The sequence below is a fragment of the Heterocephalus glaber genome, unplaced genomic scaffold, assembly GCF_053883595.1.
Source record: "Heterocephalus glaber isolate CG9 unplaced genomic scaffold, H.glaber_assembly_v1.0 deba00001543, whole genome shotgun sequence".
NCBI lineage: Eukaryota > Metazoa > Chordata > Mammalia > Rodentia > Bathyergidae > Heterocephalus > Heterocephalus glaber.
The window spans coordinates 7,498,851-7,525,536 of record NW_028258336.1 but is presented as its reverse complement, the minus strand read 5'-3'; the positions used below and the strand labels follow the sequence as shown (position 1 = coordinate 7,525,536).

At 38.9% G+C, this 26,686-nt stretch overlaps 1 long non-coding RNA gene and 1 other non-coding gene across 6 annotated transcripts in view; both read right to left on the bottom strand.

Annotated features, from left to right (window-relative positions):
* Nucleotides 1-26,686, bottom strand: part of LOC110345479 (uncharacterized) — a 442,224-nt gene that overhangs the window by 153,417 nt on the left and 262,121 nt on the right. For all 5 annotated transcript variants that reach the window (XR_015442355.1, XR_015442357.1, XR_015442358.1 and 2 more), the window contains 3 exons: nucleotides 16,297-16,414; nucleotides 15,082-15,167; nucleotides 13,676-13,790 (listed from right to left, as the gene is read on the bottom strand). This is a non-coding gene — a long non-coding RNA (uncharacterized LOC110345479). The remainder of the gene's footprint in view (nucleotides 1-13,675; nucleotides 13,791-15,081; nucleotides 15,168-16,296; nucleotides 16,415-26,686) is intronic.
* Trnag-acc (transfer RNA glycine (anticodon ACC)) lies at nucleotides 1,253-1,324 on the bottom strand. Its single transcript has one exon. It is a non-coding gene; the product is annotated as a tRNA-Gly (tRNA).

The window sequence follows — 26,686 nt, the reverse complement described above, 5'->3', positions numbered from 1 at the left end:
ACAGAAAAGAGGAGAAAGAGAAAGAAAAAGAAAACATATACCAGATTCAATGGGCAATGGGCAAAATTGACCCTTTTCTTAGTCACTTTCTCAAATACCTGACACCTGTAACTTAAATGAAGAGAGGTTTATTTAGACTCACAGTTTCAGAAGTTTCAGTCCATTGTCAGTCAGCTTCACACAGAAACTACTAGAGGAATGCTGCTTATGTCATGATGGCCAGGAAGCAGAGAGAGCAGAGTGAAGCCAGAAAGGGAGGTAAACGCACCCTTCCAGGTCATGTTTCCAGGGACCCACCTCTTCCAAACAGTCCACACATCCTAACAGCAAATCAATTATGGAGCCCTCATAATCCAATGACCCCCTGAACACATGAGGCTTTGGGAGCTATTTTATATTTAAACCATAACAGCCTTCTACTGTAGTTTTGAACAAAAAATTTTAAATGATCAATATGTCTAGGTGCGGAACTGAGTGGAATCTGACTCAAGAGTTAAGACAGCAAAAGGGACAGACACAATATGCAGACAGAGATGCTCAGCATTTTATCCCATTTTAATCACCTATTGGGCATTTGCAGGCCTAAGTAAAGAGTCTGTTTTCATCAAAAGCAGCCTATAGGTCCCAGAGAGATAACCTAGGCAACCGTTATCATAACCCACACAACAGAGGAGTTATCTACAGCAAAGCTAGTAGGAAAGTAAATGTTTTGTCCAGCTGTGTGATATCCAAAGCTAAGTTTTAGTAAAGAGTAAGTGAAGCTAGATGGCTTATTTAGATTTTCCCCTCCATAAAACTTTTCATTTCATGCAAATATTCTGCTTTTGTGGTTTTTATCAGAATCTCATAATAGGTTTGTTGAAAAGAGCACAGGAGTGGAGAAGTAACTTGCTATACTACAAAATGTAATATTTTATTGCACTTATTGGCTTATTTTATCATCCTAGCTTTCTGTCCTGCCATGGTGGTCCCTGTCTCCATAAGGAGACTGTGGGACAACACAGAAAGAATAAAATGTCCAGGAGCCTTTCTCTCAGTGGACTTGAAGTCTCATTGTGTACTTGCTTGAGAGAAAGTTACTTGATTATTTTCTGAAAGTGAAGATGGAGATACATGAAGGGCCAACTAAAATACTAAAAGGAAGGGACTAATAAAACCAGTGAGAACCGTGTCTACCCTGTTACGTTGTGTTGTCCAGAAACTGCCCCATCTGATGTAGTAGGTAAGGGAGCAATGGGTTTGCTTTTGTTTTTTGTGATACTGGGGATTGAACCCAGGGCATCATGCATGGTAGGCAAGTGCTCTACCACTGAGCTACATCCCTAGCACTCTCTCTCTTTTTTTTTTTTTTGGTACCGGGGATCGAACTCGGGTCCTTGCACTTGCACAGCAGGTGGCAAAACCACTGAGCTAAATCCCTGGTCCCCCTCTCTTATTTTTTATTTTTTATTTTTTTGGTACCGGGGATCAAACTCGGGTACTTGCGCTTGTGCAGCAGATGCTGAAACCACTGAGCTAAATCCCCGACCCCCCTCTCTTATTTTTGATATAGGGTCTCTCTGAGTTGCCCAGGCCGACCTTGAACTTTCAATTCTCCTGACTCAGCCTCCTGAGTAGCTCAGGCATGCACCAATGTGCTTGGTATAAAGTAATTTTAAAGCAAATCAATATTACCTTTCAGAATAATAGATTGTTACGAATTCCTTGAAAAACTATGCATCCTCTGTGCTGCACACAGAACAAAATGGATAGGTGCATGGAGATACCATTATGGCTTCGTAACATCTCCCATCTCTATAAGCACATCAGAAACTAGAAGGATTGCTTTCTCAATATGGCTGAAATTTCCTTCTAAACAATACAACAGGACTTGCTCAGTAAATTAACTTTTTAAATATAAGGCAAATAGTAGACCTATTTTAAAGAATGAACTATTTTAGAGACTACACTAAATGATGCTAATCATTTGCACGCAATGATTAGGATAATTAGGACAATAATTAGGACAATTAAGCTGGCTTGGATGGATCCATATTTGGTTTTACTCTCCTACCCATTTGTTTTACAATTCTCTGTACTCAAAAAAACTACACAAATGGATGTCTTTTAAAATAGTCTATAATTCATATTGTTACTAGTCTATGTTAACATTAACCTTCAATTTATCCACATTAATAAAGCTTAACTGTAGTTTCTCAAAGATTTTGGAGTCTGATTTAAGCACACCCACATCACTTTCTCCTGAGCTATCTGGACTCTGTCTTGTGTCCACCATACAAATGCAGACTTTTCCCTCCCCACTTCATTTTGGTTGCATTAAGAATCATGGGACCCCTGCTGCCACCCAAATCCATTTCCTCCTTTTATTCAGAAAATAATCAAGTAACAGCTTCAAATTAGAGTTAATCGCCTGACATATTTTACTAGAGTGTTGCATCTAATGTGAGATGATCAAGTTTTACAATTTATGTCTGCGTTTGCAGTTTATTGACATAGAGTTTGGGTATTTAGCTTCTAAAAAAGGATTTAATATGGTCAGATTAGTTGGCCCTTTCCATGAAGGCCATCCTGAGTCACTACCCAATAGTTTCAGAGTCCCTCCTAATCCCTTAAATATCCCCTCAATATTAAGGCTGACTCAAAGCTGTATGTGTGCTCCATCAGAATAATAATAGCAACAATTCCTCATATTTGTATAATGCTTAATATTTTTCAAGGCACTGTTGTTAAATGTCATACCCTCCCAAACCGGGTGCAGTGATAGGAAACTGAGAAGAATCTCATTTTCCTCATTAAAATAAAGTAAAAAATGTTAATACCAGAGGAAATGGAGCTGCCAGTCCCCTGGTTCCACATTCATTAGCAGAATTCTGCTAAAAATTGCTGAGCTTCACATTGTGTCAAGCGGTCGTGGACAGCAGAATCAGTCTTGTTACCTCTCCTTGGTTTCTCCAGAGAGCCACATTGCTCTTGTCTTCCACTCTTCTCCTTCAGTACAGGAGTTATCTGTCTGGAGCAGGTGATGAGAAGCACTATGCGGCTGCCTCTCCTCTAGCTGCCCCTGCCAGCTATGATCAGTGTCACCCAGCAAAGCCCTCTCAACTGCCCTCCAAATCAGAATACCTCCTTTGGGTTTTGTTCGTGCTCAGTGCCATCAGGGCAGAGAAGTGACACCCTTGAAGCCAGCAGACACACAGTCACGATTCTTCACCTGCTAAGCGGCTCTGGGATTTTCCCCAGGCCTCAAGATCTAACAAAACACTCTCCCAGCAATCACAGCATTGTTTAGGTCCCTGCCACCAGCAGAAATCAGAAAAGGCTAGGTTGGCAGGCACAGAGCCCACAGGATGCTAAGAAGCCTGGTGGACAGAGCAGAAAACAGGCCAGCTCTAGAAAGGCTCCAACAGCAGCCTACTGGTTCTTACATTTACTCCAATCTGGACCTTAAACTATGTATGTGACCATGCCCTACCTCCAGCAACTGAAAGCAGAGCATGTAACTATGTGCTCTTGGGTCCTTGGCCCAAGTGTCCTTGGGATATAACACTTCTTTAAAAGTCTAAGTACTGTTTTCAGACAATCCTCCTCTATTAGGTACCCTTAAAGAAAAGCTTTTAACCTTATATAGTCTTGCTGTCTTCACTCAAAAGCACCATCAGTTCATCTAGAAAGTACCTGGACATGCAACAATAGCATGAGCAATTTTCCCGTCTCCTAGTTCTAGCAGGAGATGTGGTAGTCCTTGGTGGTGGTAGCAAAATCCTCCAGACTCTCCGCCTTTCAAGACCATGGTAGGAAATACTTCTCTGCTCTTCTTTGAAGTTGAGCATAGTGTAGGATTTACTGTGCCCGATAGAGACACAACAGAAATGATGTCTATTACTTCCAGGGGAAGCTGTCAGCCAGAGGGTGACTCACTGCATCCTCAACCCATGGCTGCAATGATGATGGACACAGGTATCATAACAAACCCTCCATTAGCCTGCCCTGGGCTGACTGTGATGAGCAGAGCCACCCTATTTCCTAGTTCCTGAATAGAAAATAAAGATGCAAAGTGTTTTCTCTGTGAAGAGGTTTGAGTCACTTGTTACTGCAGCACAAATTGGTCTAACTTGACTTATTCCTGAGTGGAGGGAAAAGCAGCACCTGGAAAGCTAGTCAAGTAATTCAGCAGTGCAGGACTGTACCTGACTCCCATTGAAGACAGTATACAAATCAGCTTAGCCGCCCCAACTTGACCAGACAAACAGCAGACAGTCACTGCTGCCACTGCTGCCACATGCTGAAATGATATATAAAATATGTGGCTTGTTGTCAAGAAAATTCCACTTCCTGAAAGTCTCATTTTGGAGAGGCACATTACACATTTTCTTCACTACATTTTCAGAAACAAAGGAAGAGGAAAAAAGGATCCTGCCAAGAGCATTTATATTTAGCATGCACCATATGCACATGTGTGGTGCAGAGTACAAAGACATGTGGCAGTCCCGCCAGATTGAAATCAGTGGGATAGAGAGCAGGAGATATAATATATAAGTGCGAGACTCTCAGTAGTATAAATGTAGGCATTTCTGAGAATAGAATGGCTCTTTGTGTCTTGACTTCACAAGATTCTTTAGTAGCCACTTCAGAATATTCTAGGGGAGCATAATCTTCAGATGCAAGGCCATGTGTGAAAGGAGGGCTCAGTGGGCAAATGGTCTTTGAAGTGGAGTGCAGTTACTTAGGGCCCCTGTAGGTTCTCGATAATCCACTTTACTGCATCCTCCACTCTAGAGCTCTATTCTGAATGTGAGGCTTTCTCCTCAGAGTCACTGATGGAGAACATATTTTGAGGCAAAGATGGTGTCTACCAGCATTAACACCACACTGATGACAACCTAGCACTTTGTGATTAGGAGGGGAGCATGAGGATGAAGTGCTCAGGCTCTGAAGAGGGAACTGAATCTCAGGCACTGCAAATGAGGTAGGAAACACAAACATGTGAATACTCAGCCAGCTGCAGAATGGTGTAATAACTACCTGATCAACTTTAAACAGGTAGTTGGTTACCAAGGGGAAAAGTCAGGGCTCATACCTAGGCTCCAGGAGGATATCCCTAAATGCATACCTGGTTATTCATGGCCCTTGCCTCACATCGCCCCTACAGAGGTAGAGTGATTGATGGGGATGATACCATTGAAAGGAAAATTGGGCACACTTAGTTCAGCAGTGCCATCCCTCCTCTTGGCCTGCTCCAACTTCATACTATAGTAACTAGGTGGGAAAGTCTGCCTTTCAGTTTGCTCTACAAAATGTAAAGTCACACCCTCCTATCCACCTTCCATCAGGAGTGAAGATAATATTTTAGTTCTCTTTCCATCTCTTATTCCTCAAATTACTGTTATTCTTCTCCTATTCTTTGTTTTCCAATTATTCACAACTATTGGTGAGCAACAGTTTAGACTATATGGATTTGTCCACCACTACATACACACATACATACATACACACACACACACACACATACACACACCACACACTAATTAAGGTGGTTTATTTATTTTTTAGGGCCTCATCCTATTAATGGTGTATGTTTTCTTTTAGTATTTATTAGTACATGTTTGCAGCACATAATGATTACATTCACAGTGAAGACTTGGTATGTGTACATAACACATCTTTTTTTTTTGTACCAGGGATTGAACTTGGGATAAGGCAAGGCAGGAGGTGGAACCACTGAGCTAAATCCCTGGCCCCAACACATCTTCTTTTTATATCCCCTTTCCTTCCCTTCTCTCTCCCTCCCTCCTTCAAGAATATATAAAGAATTCCAAAAATTAGACCTCCCAAAATATATACCCAACCAAAATATGGGCAACAGAAATGAATAGACAATCCTAAAAAGAAGTAAAAATGGCCAATAAATACCTGAGAAAATGTTCAACATGAAAAAGGAAGCCTTCCACATTGTTAGTTGGAATGTAAACCAGTACAACCACTATGCAAATCAGTGTGGAGATTCCTCAAAAACTAAAACTGGAAATTCCATTTGACCCAGCTATTCCTCTTCTAGGTATCTTTGCAAAAGAGTTAAAGACCTCGAATTACAGTAATACATGCATACCCATGTTTATAGCCACACAATTCATAATAGCTAAATCTTCGAAGTGCCCTGTATGTCCATTAACAGATGAATAGATAAAGAAAATGTGCTACTTATATATAATAGAGTACCACTCTGCCATAAAGAAGAATAAACTTGAGTCATTTGTAGAAAAATGGGTGTACCATGAGTCCATAATGTTAAGTAAAATAAATCAGCCACACAAGCTTAAATATCACACGGTTTTTCTTATATGAGAAACCCAAAACACAAGAGCAAAATAAAAGATAGATAATAGGAAATAAGGAGATAGAGCTTTTACAAAGGAGAAGGGGGCTGAGAGATGGAGGGTGGGGGAGGAAGGAGAGGGGAAAGGGATGAAAAAAAATTAAGATGTATTATGTACATGTACCAACTCCCCACAAATAATGTAATCATTATGTGCTGCAAATATATACTAATAAAAAAAGTTGAAAAAAATGAATTATGGTGCTATTAAAATGGACATGCATGTATCACTATGATAACTAGAAGAACTGAATAAAATTTCTATGTTTTGTTGCAAAAAATAAATTAGTCAGAGATAAAGTCTTATTGAATACATGGTATGTTCTTGGTACAGTCAGAATGTTTGTATCACCCCCCCACACACACACACACATTCACACATTGAGATGTTAACCTTTGGTATGGTGTTAAGAGATGGGGCTTTCATAGGGTGATAAGGTTATGAAGGCAGAGTCCTAATGAACGAATGTAGTGACCTCACAAAAGAGGCTTGAGGAAGTTTGTTAGCCTAACTTCTATTGTGCGAGGACACAGCAAGAAGGTACCATTTATGAAGCTAATTGAATCCTCAGCAGACACCAGATCTGCTGGTGCCTTGATCTTGAACTTCCTAGGCTGTAGAACTTTGAACAATAAATTTCTGTTCTTTATAAATTTTCTAATTTAAGTATTTTTGTTATAGCTGCTCAGATGGACTGAGATAATTCTGGAGCAAAAGTATCTATTTTTAGCCTTTTAGTGATTTTTAAAAAAAATTTAAATATAACACAAATACCCACTTATATATCCTGATTTATAGTTTCCAGTGAGCATCCAATGAAAATGGACTTGGCTCTAGCCTACTATTATAGGTTAGAGTTATACACAGACATGCTTGAGTTGGTCCGATGGGCACCAGGAAAGAAAGAATTCCTGAAAGAATCTACCACAAGAGAAGAAGAGACATTAGAACCAGCAACAAATTCTGGCTGACAATGGTGAGGATCCTTCCAGAAAAAACAATGGTTGATACTAAAACTTGCCTACACATAGCCTGCCTCGGGGCTCAGGAAGTCTTGATATGGAAAACACTAAACATAGTACATAGGAAGCATCTGTCTTCTCAGTTTGCAAATATAACAAGAAGAATCTGCAGCCTTGATACAAAGTAGGTATGATCCATTTTCACAGACATAGACATTTCAGCTCCAGTGGTGTCCAGGTGACAACAATGGCACCACCCACAAAGACTAGGCAGAGATCTAGTAAGCCTCAGAGAGGACCTCTGTGGAACTGTACCAGATAAAGTTAGTGTTGCAGCACACCTAGACTGCATCTGTGATACCTATTGCTATGGGAATATGGGAACTTGTCTGTAAAGTCCTAGAAGTCTCTCAAGAGGACAGCACTTCCTACACTAGTCCCTGTATTCTTGGGAACTGTTCCAGAGGCACAACCTCAGTCTTCTAATAAATGTTTATAGAGAACTAACCAGTGTCTATTTAAACACAGTTCAATGATTCTTTAAACACTGAGATTTTTCTCCCTGATAGTTTTATTCTATCTTTGTAATAGTAGCACATTTGTACTACCACCCATCTTTGACTCAATAAAGTAGAAATCAGAACCACAATAAATCACTCCTTTCTTTCCCCCTACCACTCTTTTGCAGATATGCCCCAACTTCAGTGGTGAAACAACATAGACACTCAATAAAAAAGATTTCAGGACACACATTCATTCTCAGTCATGCCATTCTAGAGGCTACCTTTGAGAGGAAATAAACTAACCTCTTTCTGTGATAAGAATTAGAGATCCAGTAAAAGTACCATTCACAATGCTTCCTACTCCCTTGCTAATCCCTAAATTCTACAGCTAGATATTCATTCAATTTGACCTTAAGCTTGATCTTCTTGTAGAATTCAGCAAAAAAGATAAATGTGTGGGACAACTGATTGCCTGGCCAATATTCATTTTTCCCTACCTTCATACTAACTGAACCCAATTTTATTCTGGATGGCACTCTGCCTAGAGTGAAGAGTAACAAACCAGCCTCCTTTATAGCTGATGGATAATCACGGACCACAGTTGAGACCTGTGTAGCAGGAGATGTTAGGAAGGACTTCTGGAAAAGCTCTTTAAGATGAGCTAACTTAGCTGACCACGTCCCTTTCTAACCACGTTGCTTCCTCCTGTATGGAATGTGAAATGGTAGGAACAGACATGGGCATCTTAGGACCATAAAGGAAAGGTCACAATAGTGATACTTTGAGCTACTGTATCAAAGCCATCCATGATCAGTGTCCAGACCTCTTATTGTATGAGAAAAATAAACTTTTATATGCTGAAGCCTCTGTATTTTTAAAATTAGGAATTGAATGCAACTGATACAATGCATACATCTAGCATTATTAGAAACAAATATTATCCTTTGGTGAGGCAATTTATCACATCTATTCCTGAATATTGATACCTTTAGTAGAAAAGGTGAACAAAAGGATGGTGATACCAGGGGCCACAAAGTAAGAAGAGAATGTATAAAATCAATGTTGGAAGGAGAAAGAGGAACCAAGGCATTAAATACCGTGGGAAAACTGCTCACTTTTTCTTCCTATCAAACACTCAAACTTGGGCAGAATATTTTTTGAATAAAAAAGGCAAGCTTATACAAACTTACAAAATGTGAGTACACCCTCAAGGAAACTAAAAATAGCTATGTAAGCATACTTTAAGGGAAATTGAGAGAATAGTAAGTATGCCAGATAAAATGGCATTAACTCCTTGATCTCTTTTAGACTGCTTTTGCCAGCCCTTTTTAGAGGGACAGGGAGTGCTGTCAATCTCCAAGGAAGCCTCATTAGTCAGAAACAGAGCCTTTCTATATTCTATTTATTAGTTGTTACATTTTATCCTTAGCGATTTTTTTAGTTTGGCTACTCATAACCAAATCATTAACAAATGGAGAGTTTCAATTTATTTGGCCAGAATCCTCAAACCCTTGGTGAACTCTTGTTACACTTGACCAAAGTCACATAGCCATTTAATGTCATCACTACAATACACTAAGAAACTTAAAATAAACCTCCTTTAGTCTACACACAAGTTCATTTTCTCTGATCACCCTGTCCTTACAACTGTTTTTGATGGTGATTTGAGTTAGGTTCCAGATATTAGACCTATAGTAAAATAAATTTTAGGCACAAACCCACCCAGGACATAGTCACACTTTTACATTCACTCTAAGTCATAAACATATCTACAGAGGAGCTTGGGCTTTGTAGCTGAAAAGTAAGTCTATTCTTGAAAGGAACTTTGTGCATGAGGAGCACTGAGTATGTCAACATTCCAACAGATAAAGATGTTTGGTTAGACCTATGGATTCTCTGTTTAATGGGGAAAACCCAAAATTTTAATTGGTTAATTTAATTTGAAATACTTTGGTGTCCGTATGTACCTATTTTTGTTGAGTTTATTCCATGTGTGAAATTTCTAGTGTATTAGATATGCATATATTTGTCTTTATTACAGGTTTCCAAGTAGTGTTACTCATATTCATACCAGTTTACACTCCTACCATTAATGTGTAAAAGTTCTCATTGCTCAACAGCCTCACCAATAATTACAACGGCCACTGAGTTTTTGGTTTGTTTGGGTTTACCTTACTTGTTTGTATGTTTTCAGTGGTTAAGGTGAATGTGTGGTGGTCTCATAGTGGTAATTTATAACTATATTGATGCCTTTTTAGTTTGTAAGTGGATTATCTATCTTTATTCATTTCATATACTCATTAGCGTTCAGGAGTCTCCTTTAAGAAATGCTTTGCCTACTCAAGCCTTTCCCCATTTTCCTCCTGGATTATCTGTCTTTTCTTTTACTTTAGGAGCTTTTTATATTCTAGAAATCAGTTTCTGGAATATATATATATATTCCAGAGAGAGACAGACAGAGAAAACACACACATATATACATACAGGTGTGTGTGTACGTGTTATCCTGGGGATCAAAACCAGACCCTTGTGCACGCTAGGCAAGTCTTCTACTCTGAGCTATACAGCAACCTATTTTTTCACGTTCTTTTTTTTATAATGCTTTTTGTTGAACACCTCTTAATTTTAATGAAATATAATTTATCAATTTTTCTTTCTTGATTACTGCATTTTGTCTGAAAAAAACCCTTTGCTTACTCCCTAAAACAATGAAGATATTCTATGCTTTCTTCTAAAAGTTTGTTTTAGCTTTTACTTTTAAAACTATAATCCATCTTAAATTAATTTTGATTCATAAACAGTATGGAGTAGCAGTCAATTTTTACTTTCCTCACATAAGCATACAGTTTCTCAAGGTCCTCTGTTGCAAAGACATTCTTTGCTCCCACTGAGTTGACGCCTTTTTTTTCATCAACTGACTGTATGTGCCTGGGTCTATTTGTCACTGTATTATCTCCTTTTGGTCTGAATCCATTCTTGCGCTATCACCACAATGCCTTAATTACTGCCATTCACTAACATGTCTTGAAATCTAGGAAATCAACTTTGTTCTTTGTTAAGTGTCTTTGCTATTCTTGACGATTTGAGTGTTCACATAAAGTTTAGAATTAGCCTCAAGTTCTTCAAGCTAAACCTTTTAAGATTTGGATGGAGGTCTATGGAATCTATAAATCACTATGGTAAAAACTGGCATCTTAACAGTATTTGTTATGGTTTGCATCTAGATGTCCCCAAAAAAACCTCATGTGGTCATAGGTGGGGGTTTGGGAATGGGACTGGTTCCTGGGTGTGATACTGGATTATTCCAAGGATGGGTTTATAGCTGGGTTTGAGGTTGGCAGGTGAAGCCCGTTGAGAAGAGGTGAGTCAGTGTAGGAGTGCCTTGGAAGGATATATATCCCTCCTCCTCCCTTGATCTTTGCTCTGCTTCCTGCCTGCCATAACATAAGCTCTTTTTCCTCTGCCATGCCACCCACCCTGCCTTGTTGCCAGCCAACTATGGAGTGAACCTTCTACAAACTGTGAGCCAAAATAAACCTCTCCTCTTTTAATTTGTGGGGTCGAGTATTTTGTCCTAGCAATGAGAAAGTAACTAAGGCAGTATTAAATTGCTAAACCCACAATCATGTTATATTTCTAAATTTATTTATCTTATTTATCACAGTATATTTTGTAGTTTATTGTACAGCAATACTATATGTCTTTCAAATGACTAACTTCTAAGGATTGGATGTTTTCATTTTATTATAAATTGAATAATTTTTAATTAAAAATCATTTGTCAGCATATATACAATTTGTATAAGTTGACCTTATTAAATTCACTTATTACTTGTAATATTTTGTCTGTACATTACAATTCTCTATGTACAATTTTTTAGTCTACAAATAATTACAATTTTATATTTTCCTCTGTAATCCTCATAACCTTTTACATCTTTCACTAGGCCTTGTAATTGACTAGAATCTCTAGTAAAATGTTGAAAGAAAGTACTGTTATCTTGTTATCTCATCCCTGATCTCAGAGGAAAAGCTTCCACTATTTTACCATTAAATATTATGCTTACTATAGATTTTTTGTACATACCTTAGTGTCAGATTAAGAAATTATATAGGTGAACTACAACACATTCACAGATGTATCTAGAACGTCAACATTCATAAGAACCAAAAACTGGAAATGAAGCATTTTTCATCAGTAGAATAGATAGGTAAATGTGGTACATCCATGCAATGAAATACCATACAGCAATACAAAGGGATGCATTACTGCTATACCCAGCAATATGGTGATTCTTACTGACATAATGTTCAGTGAAAGGGCATATGTATGCATAAGGAAATATCTCACTTTTGGGAGATTTTTATTACTGCATTCAGCCATCTGGAACCTTTTGCTAATAAGTTGATTAGAAGAACATCAGATATCAGTGTGACCGTAAGAAAATACTTCCTTATTACCTGATCACTCAATCTTAATCATGTACCACCAACACTGTGTATTTCATCAATTAAATAGTTGCCATAGTAGACCCACCCTTCAGTGACCATCAGTGTGTCATACTGTCATATAAACCCCTCTCCTTGAGGGCAGGCAGAACCTGTGGCTTGCTTCTAGCAAATAAAATATAGCAAAGGCTGTGGGATGGTCACTCCCTTGACCAAGTTATATTACATAAGACGCAATCTTATAGTCTAAGAGACTGATTCTCCTCCAGGTCTTGAAGAAGTAAGCTGCCATGTTGTAAGAAAGCCTCACGAACTGCAAAGAGTAATATTGAGTGACAGCAAGAAAACAGGACCTCAGCCCAATGACTACAATGAAGTAATATCTCCCAACAACCATATGAGCTCCCAACAACTACAGGATCTCAAATTCTAGAACCTAGTCATGGCCAATACCTTGTTAATAGCCTTGAGAGACCCTCGGCAGAAAATCCAGCTAAATTGTACCTGCACTCTTGACCATGGAAAAAGTAAGATAATAAATGCATGTTGCTTTAAAGTATATGTGTGTAGTAGCATTTTACACTCAATAGATAACTAATACAGTTCCATTGTTTCTCACTATTCCTGTCTTTTCTCTTTGGGGGAAATGTGGTCATGGACATAGAACTACAGTAACATCTTTTTGAAGCTGTTTTGTGAGTAGTGGCCCTCTAAACCTGAGCACAACTGTCATTGTGGGGTTCCCCCATAGTCCTGCACATCCCTTTACCTTCCTATTCTCTTTCCCATGTATTTCTCTTTCTTGGTTTAGTTCTCTTTCACTGTCACACCTTCCTCAATCTTTTCCATAGAAAATAGGCACGGCAATGACATTGTTGAGATCTTACATATCTGAAAGGGATTTTATTCTACACTTCAATTTGATTGGCAGCTGGCTTGGATATAGAATTCTAGACTGGAAATTATTTTGAAGGCATTATCCCATCAGGTTGCTATTGAGACATCAGAAGAAATTCCAATTCCTTATACTTTATATACAACCCATTTCTTTTCCTCCTCTGTAAAGATAGTTAAGATTCTCTGCTTGTCCCCATGTTCTGAATTTCACAACAATATGTCTTGGTGATGGTGTATTTTCATCTGTAGCTGGGCTCTCTGTGAGCCTATGCAACCTGGAAATTCAAGTCCTTCAATCTGAGGAAATTATCCAAGTCAGCTTCCCCACTTCTTTCCCTGTTCTCTTTTCAGAATTCTTTCCATCTGTATGTTGGACCATTTGCCTGAGTGTGTCAATGTTCCCTGTAATCCAAAACAATCTAGCTAGCACACCCTACAATAGGCAACATAGAACAAATAGCCTAAATTGAGATTTCAGTTTAGATTCTCACCACCCTCTACAAGTAGTTTGAAAAGATCTCATGTCCTGATTTCACTGCATTTGCTCCACTTGGTCTTGTTTCTTCTGCTGAAGCCCTGGAAGCTTCTTTCCTTCCTCACAAAGTCCTGAATTGCAAAGAAAGCAAAATTTTGCAGTTATTTCTCGTGTCCCTGCTTTGTTTCCCACAACGTGCTTTCCATCTTAAGGAATTGTTCACCGTTCTTGCTTTCATCATCTTTTTTAGGGGATTTAGGGAGATATCGTTACATGAGTTAGGATTCTTGCTTGCAAGAGGTAGATACTCAGCTTGAGTTAGTTTAAGCAAAACAAACAAAAGAAAAAACCAAAACCACGAGGGAGGAGCTTACTGGGAGAACACAGTCAAGCCATAGAAAATGTAGATTCTACTGGGCTTCAGAAATTAGACTGGGGGTTGGGCATTGTCAAAGCTGCATCTCCAACTCCTGTCTCTGCTTTTGTCTGGTGCCTTTATTCTTGTCTCTTAAAGTTTTATCCATATGACAATAAAAATTATCACTAAAAACTTGAAAGTTTTACAACTTGCTGCTTCAGTCAGGTGACAGGCTGAGTCATCTCGCTGAGTCCGAAATTCCAAAATCCTGGAAAATGGCTTTGACTAGCCAAGCCCAACTTGGATTTGTACTTACACCAATCAACTACAGACACAAAATCAGACTGACAGCACAATAATGTTAGCTGCGCAAATGGCAGAGAAGAACAGCTCACAGATTCTAGGTGCTGGTGCCCAGGTGGCAATCTCACAGATGTTCCTTATAACAAGCCCTCTTTTCAAGATGTAGGATATAGATGTTAGAATGGTGCTTAACAAGTAGGCTTGCACTTCTCTGAGACTATGTAGCCAGATCCTTCACATGCCTAAGTGACATTTCCAGCATTCAGATTCTATTGGCATAAAGTACAACCAAGAATACAACAACCAAGGCAAGAATTGGGTTAAATCACTAGTATCTGCTTTCCCAAATTCATAGTGCATACTCTGGTAAAAATTTCGGTATGTTCTTGAAGTAATAATTATTTTTAATAAAGAGTGGGTACATGTAGATTTACCCTAAAATTCTTCATTAGTAATTAGCTTATACCTAATTCAACTGATAATTCTCAAACTTCTGTTTTTCTGTTTCACTGGCTGTGTAGACCTGCCTCAAAAGGCCTGAACAGAAAAGAATGCCTGTTCCTAAGTGAATGCTGAGCTCCCTGAGTACATTATAATTTGACAAAGGAGACCTTCAAAAACTTTAACTCTGATGTTAATAAAAGGAGGAGGAATACGATTTTGTGTCAGCCTTCTTTTTACTCATGTAATTGGAATGCTGGGTTCTTAGGTCTTTCTGAATTCTTTTCGTTTTCTCATGAGTCATTTAGTATTTCATTCACCTTTTGCTTTGTTCTTGATTCTTCTTTTAGCTATTGTTTTCTCTTTTTACTGCTGGCTCTCTTCAACTTTTTGTTGAGATGATTATCTAAAAGAAAAACAGAATTTCTTCTAAAGAGAGCAAAACTCTAACTTGCAGTTGTGAAAAGTATTTTACACTATTTTTGTATAATTACTTTCATTTTCTATAGTGGAGCAGCTGAGAAAAATTGCTCTAATTGTGTAATTTTCTGCAACTACTCTGGGACAAAAATCTGGGTAATTGGATTTTTTTAAACTAACAAGTTGTCACAATTGGATAGTTCTTAAACTATTTGTGCTTATGCTTCAGAAATTTTCAGTGGATGTACAGTGTATTTTAAATGTTTTGCATCAGCTTGTGGTCTCAAATTTGATTTATTTTAGCTTGGAATTTTAAAATAGATTGACAACTCTGATTATACATTGTCTTCACTAAACGGACCTTTGCTAAGTTTCCTAGCATGTTCATCCCCACCCCACACTCTGCTGTTGCCATGGGAGCCAAAATCCTGGCATATGTAACTCCAGCTCCCAAGTGGCTCTGTTTCCCAGAGTGCTTTGCTGTTACTATGGAAATGACTACCCATTAATCTTGCTGTCCTTTTACTACCAAAGCACCTTTCATTGTCTTAAGCAATCAAGTGATGTTACCTACAACAGAGAAAGAAAGGAGAAGACTGCTTCCCATTCTACAACTGCAGCACTGATTTTAATCAAGATTTAATCAAGGAGCAGAAGGAACTAAAGCTATTCCAACAGCTCTTTTTAAAAATATACAAAGTAGGGTTCTTGATATATAGACACATGCCCTTGTTCATGCCCTTGTTGGAGACTTCTGAAAAGGCATACTACCTATTTTTAAAGCTACATTTGTGCTTCATATACATTACAAAATAGCATAGTGGAATCAGGCTGGCAAGTGGCCACTTACTGCTACTGATGAGAAGAATGCAATGCCTGAAGAAATTGTTTTTGGAAACAGTCATAAGAACAACCTAAATAATTGTCCTGATAACTTGAATAAAATCTTATTATCTTATGGAAGTTGAGGGATGGTAAACAGGAGTCAAAAGAAAATTTGCAAACTAATCAGAGATAATTTAATGAACTTTGAATCTTTCTTCTATTATAAGTTAGGCATCTGAAATTTTAAATTTGACTGTGTGTCTTCTGTACAAAATGAAAACAGGACTTACTGGTAATTCTGGAAGGATTTTCCGGGTGATCAGGAGAGAAAAGTTGCTTGAAAACAAATGAATATTGGCTTGACTCTGCTGGATCTGAGCTCATCACCATGGGGAGATTTGACAGGTTCTGGCAAATACAATGTGCCCAATAGATGCTTTTAGAAATAGGAAAATATAAGTGGTAAAAATATATAGGGAGATCTAGCTGATACCTACAACACAAAAGGCAGCATTTTCTCTGAAAATAATTAATTTGTATTAATGTTGAGTGAGGAAGAAAGGGGAAGAATTATGGTAGAGAAATCAGAGTGAAAAATTAGGCACATCCCCTCTTTCTAAAGAGCCAGAGGGAAAGGGGTAGTTGTGAGTCTGAGCAATCTAAACAAAGTTGCCTCTTGCTCTGTCACTCTGCCCTGAAGCAAAAAGATGAGGGTGACTGGATGAAATAAAGGTGACACAAAACCTAAGCAGATTTGCTCAAATATCTGGTAGGAGAGAGTGCATTCCATAAGTTACCATTTCTACAATGGTTAGGATATTCTTCCTACAAAAAACAGATCTTGGAGATAGGTTAGAATGAGAGAAAAAGATTGGTTTGGTAGGATTTTGTCAAAACAGATATAAAAAAATATAAAGTGACTAATTTTCCGCATTTGAGCATCATTCTGAGCTTCCAATAACCTAAACTTGCAGCTTCCTGACTTAGAGAATGATTTTTACCCCATCCAATTCCCCAAAAATGAATGCAGGAAGGAACTACCCAATAATCTCATATATCTTGACTTCAGTTCCATTTTCCCTGCTCATATGAAAAGGAACATGTAGAAACCTGCCAAAGTCAGTATGTCTGTGAAGCCACCCAAGGGCAACTCAGTTTGCACAGGCCAAGTCCCAAATGCTATGTTACCTCAGCATTACTTTATTACTTTTATACCCATGGAATAGATTCACTTCATGCTGTTTTTTTAATAGAAAAAAACAAATTCTGGGTCACCAGACTAGGAACAACTCATTTAAAATATGTGTATTAACTAGGTGAAATGTTGCACACCTGTAATCCCATCACTGGAGAAGCTAAAGCAGGAGGATTGACACAAGCTCAAGGCCAATCTGGGCTACATAGTGAGTTCAAGGCCACCCTGGAATACATAGCCAGACCCTGTCTAAAAAAGAAAAAATTTTTAAAATGTGTGTTATTTGTAGATTATCATTTACTCACATCTAGAAGAGTCAGAGTGATTTATAGCAATTAAGATATCAACAGAGACAGATCTTATTCTCTTGAGATTTCTTGGATAAATTAAGGAGCATCCTGGTTTGACTTGTGTGTCTGTCCATGCATTTAATTACTTCCACAAGGCAACAACAAAACAAATTATTTGCAGTAAGCTCATCAGATCTTCAGTGTTCTAAGACGACTTTATGTTAAAGCAGCCATCCTCAAAATGTGAAATTGCATATATGCACTTGTCTTATCAAGGGAGCTTGAGTGCTAGGGGCCAGAAACACATGTGTAATATAAGCATTTTTCCATAAAATCCGAAAGCTTACCACATCACAGGCATTTAATAGTTATGAAATAACAAAGTTGATCAACTAAGCAAAATCCCCAGAATGCTCATAGAGGGAGGAAACAGCACCATTTTGGTCTTCATCCTCAAACTTGCCCTTTTGACTAATGCTAATCTATACTTTAACTTGATGCATCTCTGTCCCTAGAATCTTATAACTTATGGTAGCAGTAAATAGATATCCAGACCAGCCCCTCTACAAAGAGTAAGTTGTAGGTCTATGCACATACAGAAGTATATTTTCAGGTAACAACAAAAAGAAATGGTGCTTTCTGAATTTAGCATGGGAATAATGTCCATGCTTTCAATTTCAGATAAACTTAAAAACCTAAAAAATTGGAAATTGAAAATAATTCGTCAAGATCACGTCTTTCAGATCAAACCTGAGGCACACACTTTGTAAAATAATGCTTATTCTCCTTAAGATGAATCCCTACCTTTCCTCAGTGCTTCTGGACCAATAACTGATCACACAACCCCAACAGAGAAATCAGTCTCTGCTGTGAGTTGTAGAATCAGGGGACTGATTGTAGAATCCAGGGGACTGTGTGTGAGAGGGGATCTTAAAATGGTTAGGAAGAGGGTGAGAAATGGAGAGAAAGGCCTGAATAAAGAACTGGATGGGGAGAGATTTTAGGCATGGGAGCCCTCTGAATATGCCACTGATCTTTGTGTGCCTCTGAGTTGGCTCCTCGAAGATTAGACATGATATGGCCTCCAAGTAAATGGACAAACCAAAAGTGCCTTTTCAGAGTACTGAGGAAGGTATCAGAAGGTACAGGGGGTGAGAAGGTGAGGATAGATATATTAGGTGCAATCAGACTGTATTTTCCAAGAAGATCCAGAAGGTATCCCGTCACTAGGTCAATAAGGAGAACACTAGTGAGTAAGACTGACGTCCTTTGGGCATGACAGGCACAGTGCTTAGGGGTCCATGAAAAGGTTTTAATTATTTTTAAATGATAAAGAAAAACTGACTTCAGGTACAAAATATGGTTTTTAATATTTTTCTGTATATAAAGGAGCCCATAAAGGCAAAAGTGTCTAAGTCCCACCAAAGTGCTACTATACTAGAAAGAGGACACCGGCATCTCTGAGACCCTCTGTGGCAGTTGTCCTGTGGACATTGGGGATATTAAAGGATGCTTCTGTGAAACTGGACTCCATGGTGAGTGAAGGTGACAGGGTTTTGGAATCACAGAGATCAGGTGGAAATAAATAATGGCCAGAGACAAGGCAGATATAATTACTCCACCAGGCAGCATAGCCATGGTAGAAACAAGAACACCTTGATCTAAGGAAACCTAAGGCCATAACTAATAAACCATGTGTTCCTAGAGTCAAAATAGATGGGTGACACTGACTAAGGTGATGCTTGACTTGTATAACCAGAAAAATAAATGAAAAAAAAAAAAGACCAGGAAAATAGAATGCTTTCTTAGCTGTTACCATGCACAATCACAGTTCCCTACCCAGATGCCAATTATGAATCATTTCTAAGACCCAAAGTCCATCTGTTGAAGATTAGACAAGGTCCTCTTGAAGAAAGACCCTAAACCATGATAAGCTGAGACAATAAATATTTCTTAGGTACCTCCCTACAAGGGGACCTAAATGGCATCATTTATCAGATAATTGTGTGCCAGGAAAAGTGAGATACTGAAACCTTGACTTGAGCTATGATGCATACAGGGCTAGAAAAGAGACATTCTGACTGATGCCAGAGGACATTCCAGTGCAGATTTTTGGAAGTCAACAGTGATATGGTTTGGATAATTGTCCCCAAAAGGGCCAGATGTTAAAGGCGTGGTCCCCTGGGCCATGCTACTGAAATGTGAAGGGACATTTATATAACCAAAGAGGTGGGGCCTACTGAGAAGAACTTAGGTAATTATAGGCCTGTTCTTGAAGGAGATTGTGGGACCCTTACACACACTGCACCACTGGCTTCTGCATATGCTCATCCCTCCCAGCTAAAGTCCATGGATCCAGAAATGGAGAGATTTGAGTAACATGGGTCCTTCTCACCACCACCACCCCTCAAGTGACTCACTTAGTATTTGTGCTTTCTATTCTTACAACTTAGGTTCTGCTGGATGACAGGTTCCAGCTCCAAGTGAAACTGCCTTCCCCCATGGAATGTGGTAAGGGTCCTTCTGAGCCAGAAGCCACCTGCTCACTCTGGGTTCTTCATGCTTGAGGGGCAATAGTATTTCTAAAGGAAGGGCTTACTACACAGGTAGGAGAAATCTGTCCTGATTATCATAAGGAAATAGGTTACTACTACCTGCTGGGGACAAAAAGCAGTATACCTGGAACCCAGGAGAGTCACTGAAGCGTATCCATTCCTGATGATAGTGCATGGGAAATTGCAGCAATCATGCCTAAAATATACAGTGTAACCAGGGAATCAGACCCACAAAGATAAATTCTGAATTTTTCCATTAAGCATCAAAAGTGCTAGCCAAGGCTAAAAAAATCTATATGATGGTGGAGGAGAGAGAAAAAATGATAAATATCAATTACAGCCTGGGGATTAGCATGGAATTGTATGTACTGTGGCTCTTTCTGCTGATTTTCTTTTTCTTTTTTTTATTAAATTCTTTTATTGGTGCATTGTAGGTATACAACACAATTACATTTCTCATTGGGAATTGTACCTTTACATAATGCATCTTGGTTCTTATTTTTTCCCCATTCCTAGCCCTCCCATCATGCCCTCCACCCTTCCCTATTTACAAAGACTTTATTTCCATTTTTTCCATTTCTCAGCATTTTTCCTTTCCCTTCTTTCCTTTCCCTTGCCCCTCCCACTACCCCTACCCCTTGGGAACTTTTCTTCCTATTTTACATTATCGATTATTCATTCTAATCATTGGGACATTTTAGGTATACAATATAATGACATTCATCATTGGAAATTTGCACCTTTACATAGTCTCTCTTAGTTCTTATTTTTCACCCTTGCCCATACCTCCCTTCAATCCCTCCAGTCCTCCCTATTTACAAAGATTTTGTTCCTATTTTTCCATTTTCTCATATTAATCCCATTCCCTTCTATCCTTTCCCCTAGCCCTCCCACTTCCTTCCCCTTTGCCCCTTTGCTTTCTATTTCACATGACCTATTATACATTTAGTCTTTATTTACACTTTCAGTTTCACACACCAGAGAAACTATTTGGTATTTACACATGTGTGTCCTATTTATTTCACTTAAGAGTATCACTTCAATGTGCATCCACTTAGCTATAAATGTCTCTAATTTCTCATTTTTTATGGCTGAGTAGTACTCCATTTTATTAAAAAAAACTACATTTTCTTTATCTAGTCTCCAGTTGATAGGCATTTGGGCTGTTTCCAAGTTTTAGCTATTACAAACTGTGCTGCTATGAACATTGGTGCACATATATCACTGTGGTATGATTCTTTTAATTCTTTGGGGAAGATCCCCAGCAGTGGAATAGCGGGGTCAAATGGGACTTCCAGTCCTAGTTCTTTGAGGTATCTGCATACTGATTTCCACAGTGCTTGCACCAGTCTACACTCCCACCAGCAGTGGAGCCAGGTTCCCCTTTCCCCACAGCCCCGCCAGCATTTGTTATTGGTTGATTTCATGATAGCAGCCATTCTTTCTGGAGTGAAGTGGAATTTCAGCATTGTTTTCATTTGCATCTCTCCAATGACCAGTGATGTTGAACATTTTTTCATGTATTTATTTGCTATTTCTACTTCTTTGTCTGAGAAATGTCTGTTCATTTCAGATGGCCATTTTTGGATTGGGCCTTTATATTTGAGAGGTCTGATCTTTTTAAGTTCTTTATAGATTCGAGATAGTAGACCTTTGTCTGAGGAAAAGCAGGTGAAGATTTTTTCCCACATTGTGGGTTGTCTCTTCACACTGCTGGTGGTTTCTCTTGCTGTGCAGAAGCCTTTTAATAAGAAGAGATCCCACTTGTTGATTGTTTGTGCTAGTTCATGGGCAACTGAGGTTTGGTTCATAAAATCTTTTCCTACATTGATGTCTTCAAGGGTTCTACCTAACCTCTGTTCCAAAGGGTTCAGAGTTCCTATTTTAATATTTAGATCTTTAATCCATTTTGATTTTAGTTTAGTGCACGGTGAGAGATACAGGTCTAGTTTTAATCTTTGGCAAGTTGAAGCCCAATTTTTCCAGCACCATTTATTAAAGAGGCTATCTTTCCTCCAGTGAGGGTGTTTAGCTCCTCTGTCAAAAATGAGATGGCTGAATGTGTCTGGTGTTGTTTCTGCATCTTCTAATGTGTTCCACTGGTCCTCAAGTCTGTTTCTTTGCCAGTACCATGCTGTTTTTATCACAGTAGCTTTGTAGTAGAGTTGCAGGTTGGGGATTGTGATACCCCCTGCCATGTCCCTGTTACCTAGAATTGCTTTTGCTATTCTGGGTCTCTTCTTGTTCCAAATGAATTTTTGGATTGTTTTCTCAAGGTCCATGAAATATGCTGCTGGGATCTCAATTGGAATTGCATTAAATCTATAGAGCAGTTTTGGAAGTATGGCCATTTTCTCTGTATTAATCCTTCCTACCCAGGAGCAGGGAATGTCTGTCCATTTTCTGATATCATCTTCAATCTCTCTTTTCAGAGTGCCATAGTTTTGAGAGAAGAGGTCTTTGATTTCTTTTGTTAGGATGATTCCTAGGTATTTCAGTTTTTTGGATGCTATTGTGAAAGGAATTATTTACCCTATTTCTCTCTCAGTGAGTCTGTCATTGGTGTAGAGGAAAGCTATTGATTTTTGTGTGTTGACCTTATAACCAGCTACTTGACTGAATTTGGTTATTAAGTCTGGAAGACTTTTGGTGGAGTTCTTGGGGTCTTCTATATACAGTATCATGTCATCTGCCAATAATAACAATTTGACTTCTTCATTACCTATCTTTATTCTTTTTATTTCTTTCTCTTGTGTAATTGCCATGGCTATTGTTTCCAGAACTATATTGAACAAGAGTGGTGATAGTGGACATCCTTGTCTTATTTCTGATTTTAGTGTGAAGGATTTCAGTTTTTGACCATTTAGTATAATATTGGCTGTTGGTTTTTCATAGATGGCTTCTATCAGTTTGAGGTAGAGACCATCTATTCCAATTTTTTGTAGGGTTTTTATCATAAATGCATGTTGGATTTTGTCAAATGCTTTTTCTGCGTCTATGGAGATAATCATATGGTGTTTGTCCTTGGCTCTATTGATATAGTGTATTACATTGATTGATTTTCATATATTGAACCATCCCTGCATCCCTGGGATGAATCCCACTTGATCAGGGTGTATGATCTTCTTGATGATCTTCTGCATTCTGTTTGCCATTATCTTATTAAGGATTTTTGCATCTATGTTCATTAGTGAGATTGGCCTATAGTTCCCTTTTTCAGTTGGGTCTTTCTCTGCTTTGGGGATCAAGGTGATGCTTGCTTCCAGGAATGAATTTGGGAGTATTGCTTCCCTTTCAATTTCATTGAAGAGTTTCAACAGTAGTGGCAGCAGTTCCTCTCTAAATCTCTTGTAGAATTCAGCAGTGAAGCCATCAGGGCCTGGGCTTTTCTTAGTTGATAAGTTTTTAATTACATTTTCAATTTCATTGATTGATATTGGGTTGTTCAGAATTTTTAGGTCTTCTTCATTCAACTTTGGTAATTCATATGTATCTAGGAATCTGTCCATTTCTTCTGTGTTGTCCATCTTATTGGCGTATAGGTTCTGGAAGTAGGTATTGATGATCCTCTGGATTTCTGCTGGGTCTGTTGTCATTTCACCCTTTTCATTCCTAATTGCATGGATTTGGGCCTTTTCTTTCCTTTTTCTGACAAGGCTGGCCAAAGGTTTGTCAATTTTGTTGGTTCTTTGAAAGAACCAACTCTTGGCTTCATTGATTTTTTGTATCATTCTCTTAGTCTCCATTGCATTGATTTCTCCTCTGATCTTTATAATTTCCTCCCTTGTATGAGCTTTGGGGTTGTCCCGCTCTTCTTTTTCTAGAAGCTTAAGGTTCAGCATCAGGTTTTTTAATTGGGCTCATTCTGTTTTCCTAATATGCATATTCACTGCTATGAATTTCCCTCATTAGACTGCTTTCATTGTGTCCCATAGATTCTGATATGTTGTATTGTCATTGTCATTTAATTGAAGGAACTGTCTGATTTCTTCTTCAATTTCCTCTGTGACCCACTGGTTATTCAGAAGTGTGTTGTTCAATTTCCATGTGTTTATGAAGTTTTTTGAGTTTCTTTTGCTATGGATATCCAATTTCATTGCACTATGGTCTGATAATGTACAGGGGATAACTTCAATTCCTTTGTACTTACTTAAACATGTTCTATGTGTGAGTATGTGGTCTATTTTGGAGAAGGACCCATGTGCAGCTGAGAAGAATGTGTATTCTGATTTTGTGGCATGGAAGACTCTGTAAACATCTGTTTAGTTCATTTGTTCAAGAGTTCAATTGAGTTCTAGTATTTCATTACTTATTTTTAGTCTAGTTGATCTATCTATTTGTGACAGTGGAGTGTTGAGGTCCCCCACTACAATTGTATTAGTGCATATATGACTTTTCATGTCCGTTAGTATTTGTTTTATATAGTTGGGTGCACTAGTGTTTGGTGCATAGATATTTATGATTGTCATCTCTTCCTCTTGGATTCTTCCCTTTACAAGGATGTAGTGTCCTTCTTTGTCTCTCTTAATCAGGGTTGGTTTGAAATCTACTTGATCCGCAAAGAGGATAGCTACTCCTCCTTATTTTCAGGTTCCTGTCTCATGGAGTATTGTTTTCCACCCTTTAACTTTCAGTCTATGAGTTTCCTTTTGAATTAAGTGTGTTTCTTGTATGCAGCATATTGTTGGATTTTGCTTCTTGATCCATTCTGCCAGTCTATTGCTTTTGATTGGTGAATTGAGACCATTAACATTGATGGTTATAACTGAAACATATTGACTTGTCATTGCCATGACTTTTTCTTTTTGTTGGGTTCTCCCCCTTTACACTTAATTTCTTGTCATGCCCGATGGGTTCATTCTGCTTTGCTTCCTGGGGTTGTGATCCTCAATGTCTCTTCCTAGGATATTGTGTAAAAGTCTTTGGAGTGCTGGTTTGGTATTCACGAAGTTCCTAAGGTGCTCTTTGTCATGAAAGTATCTTATTTCTCCATTAATTTTGAAAGATAGTTTTGTAGGGTACATCAATCTAGGTTGGAGGCTGTTTTCTTTTAGGGCTTGGAATATGTCACTCCAAGCTCTTCTTGCCTTGATGGTTTGTGTTGAGAAGTCTGCTGTGATTCTGATGGGCTTTCCTTTGTATGTGATTTGTTTCTTTTCTCTGACTGCTTGGAGAACTTTGTTCTTCTGTTGTGTTTCTGGAATCTTAACAATTATATGCCTATGTGTACATTTCTTTTGATGAAGGCTATTTGGAGTCCTATATGCCTCACTTATCTGTATGTCAAGCTGTTTTCCCCTGCTTGGGAAATTTTCTGCCATTATTTCTGTGAACAGATTTTTTTATGTCATCTCCACTCTCTCCCATTTCTTCATTGACTCCAGTCAGTCTTATGTTATTCTTCTTTGCATCATCTAGCAGCTGCTGGATTGATTTCTCATGTTCCCTTATAATTTTGAAGCAATTTTTCTTTTCCTGGTCACTAATTGCAATCTTATCTTGTGTATCTGAAAGTCTGTCCTCACATTGGCTCATTCTGCTGTGTAGACTTTCAATGGAGTTTTTCATGTCCTGGAAATCTATTTGCATCTGTTTTATGGATTCCATTTGTTTCTTATGTTGGGATTCCATCATGTTCCTCAGCTCCTCTCTAGATTTATTAATCATGTCTTGCACTAGGGGCACAATTTCTCCTGTTATCTGAGAAATTATTTCTGATTTCATTTTTTCCAGATCCCCTTTTGTTGCCAGTTCAGTGGGTCCAGGTGGTTGAGTATCAGAGTGTTCCATCTCATTTCCCTTTGGGGTTGCTGTAGGTGATCTGGAAGTCTGGTTTTGAGACTTATTTATGTGTTTTCTCATTTCGACTGGGGCGGGGGGCTGTCAGCACCTGCATGGATTACCTCCTCTGAGCTGGGAGAGGTGGGACAGGGGCCAGGAGCAGCGGTAGGGATGGTGACCCAAAAGCCCTTTCCTGTGGGTTGGGAGCAGTGGGAGGGATGGTGGCTGGGAAGCCCCTCCCTCTGGACCAGGAGCAGTGGGATGGCGGCTCAGAAGCCCCTATCTCTGGGCCGGGAGCAGTGGGAGGGATGGTGGCCCGGAAGCCCCTTCTTCTGTGCCAGGAGCAGCAGGACAGAAGGTGGCTCAAAAGCCCTTTCCTCTGGGCTGGGAGCAGCAGGAGGGATGGTGACTGGGAAGCCCCTTCCTCTGGACCAGGAGCAGTGGGATGGTGGCTCAGAAGCCCCTACCTCTGGGCTGGGAGCAGCGAGACTCAGTACCTTGGTCTGGTGGTCTGGTGTCCTCTGCGTCTTTGTAGTGTGGAACCAGGTGGCTGCCTGTCTGCAGCGGGGTGATTCAGCATGTTCTGTGCCACTCGGGACCTCGGTAGGGCATGGGCAGACCTGCCTGTCTGCCTCTGCTAATTTTCTGATATTATTTCAATGAGATGGTCACTGGCCATGAGACATGGCAGAATAGGCTTAATGAGGGGCTTAAACAGAACTGAGAGGGGCACACAGCAAATATCAGGCTTAAATTTGTTTCAAGTACTACCCTGAACAACTAATGATCCACAGAACATTCTTTGGAGATTGTTTTTTTGTTGTTGTTTACATATTAGATGATTTTGTTTTATGAATGT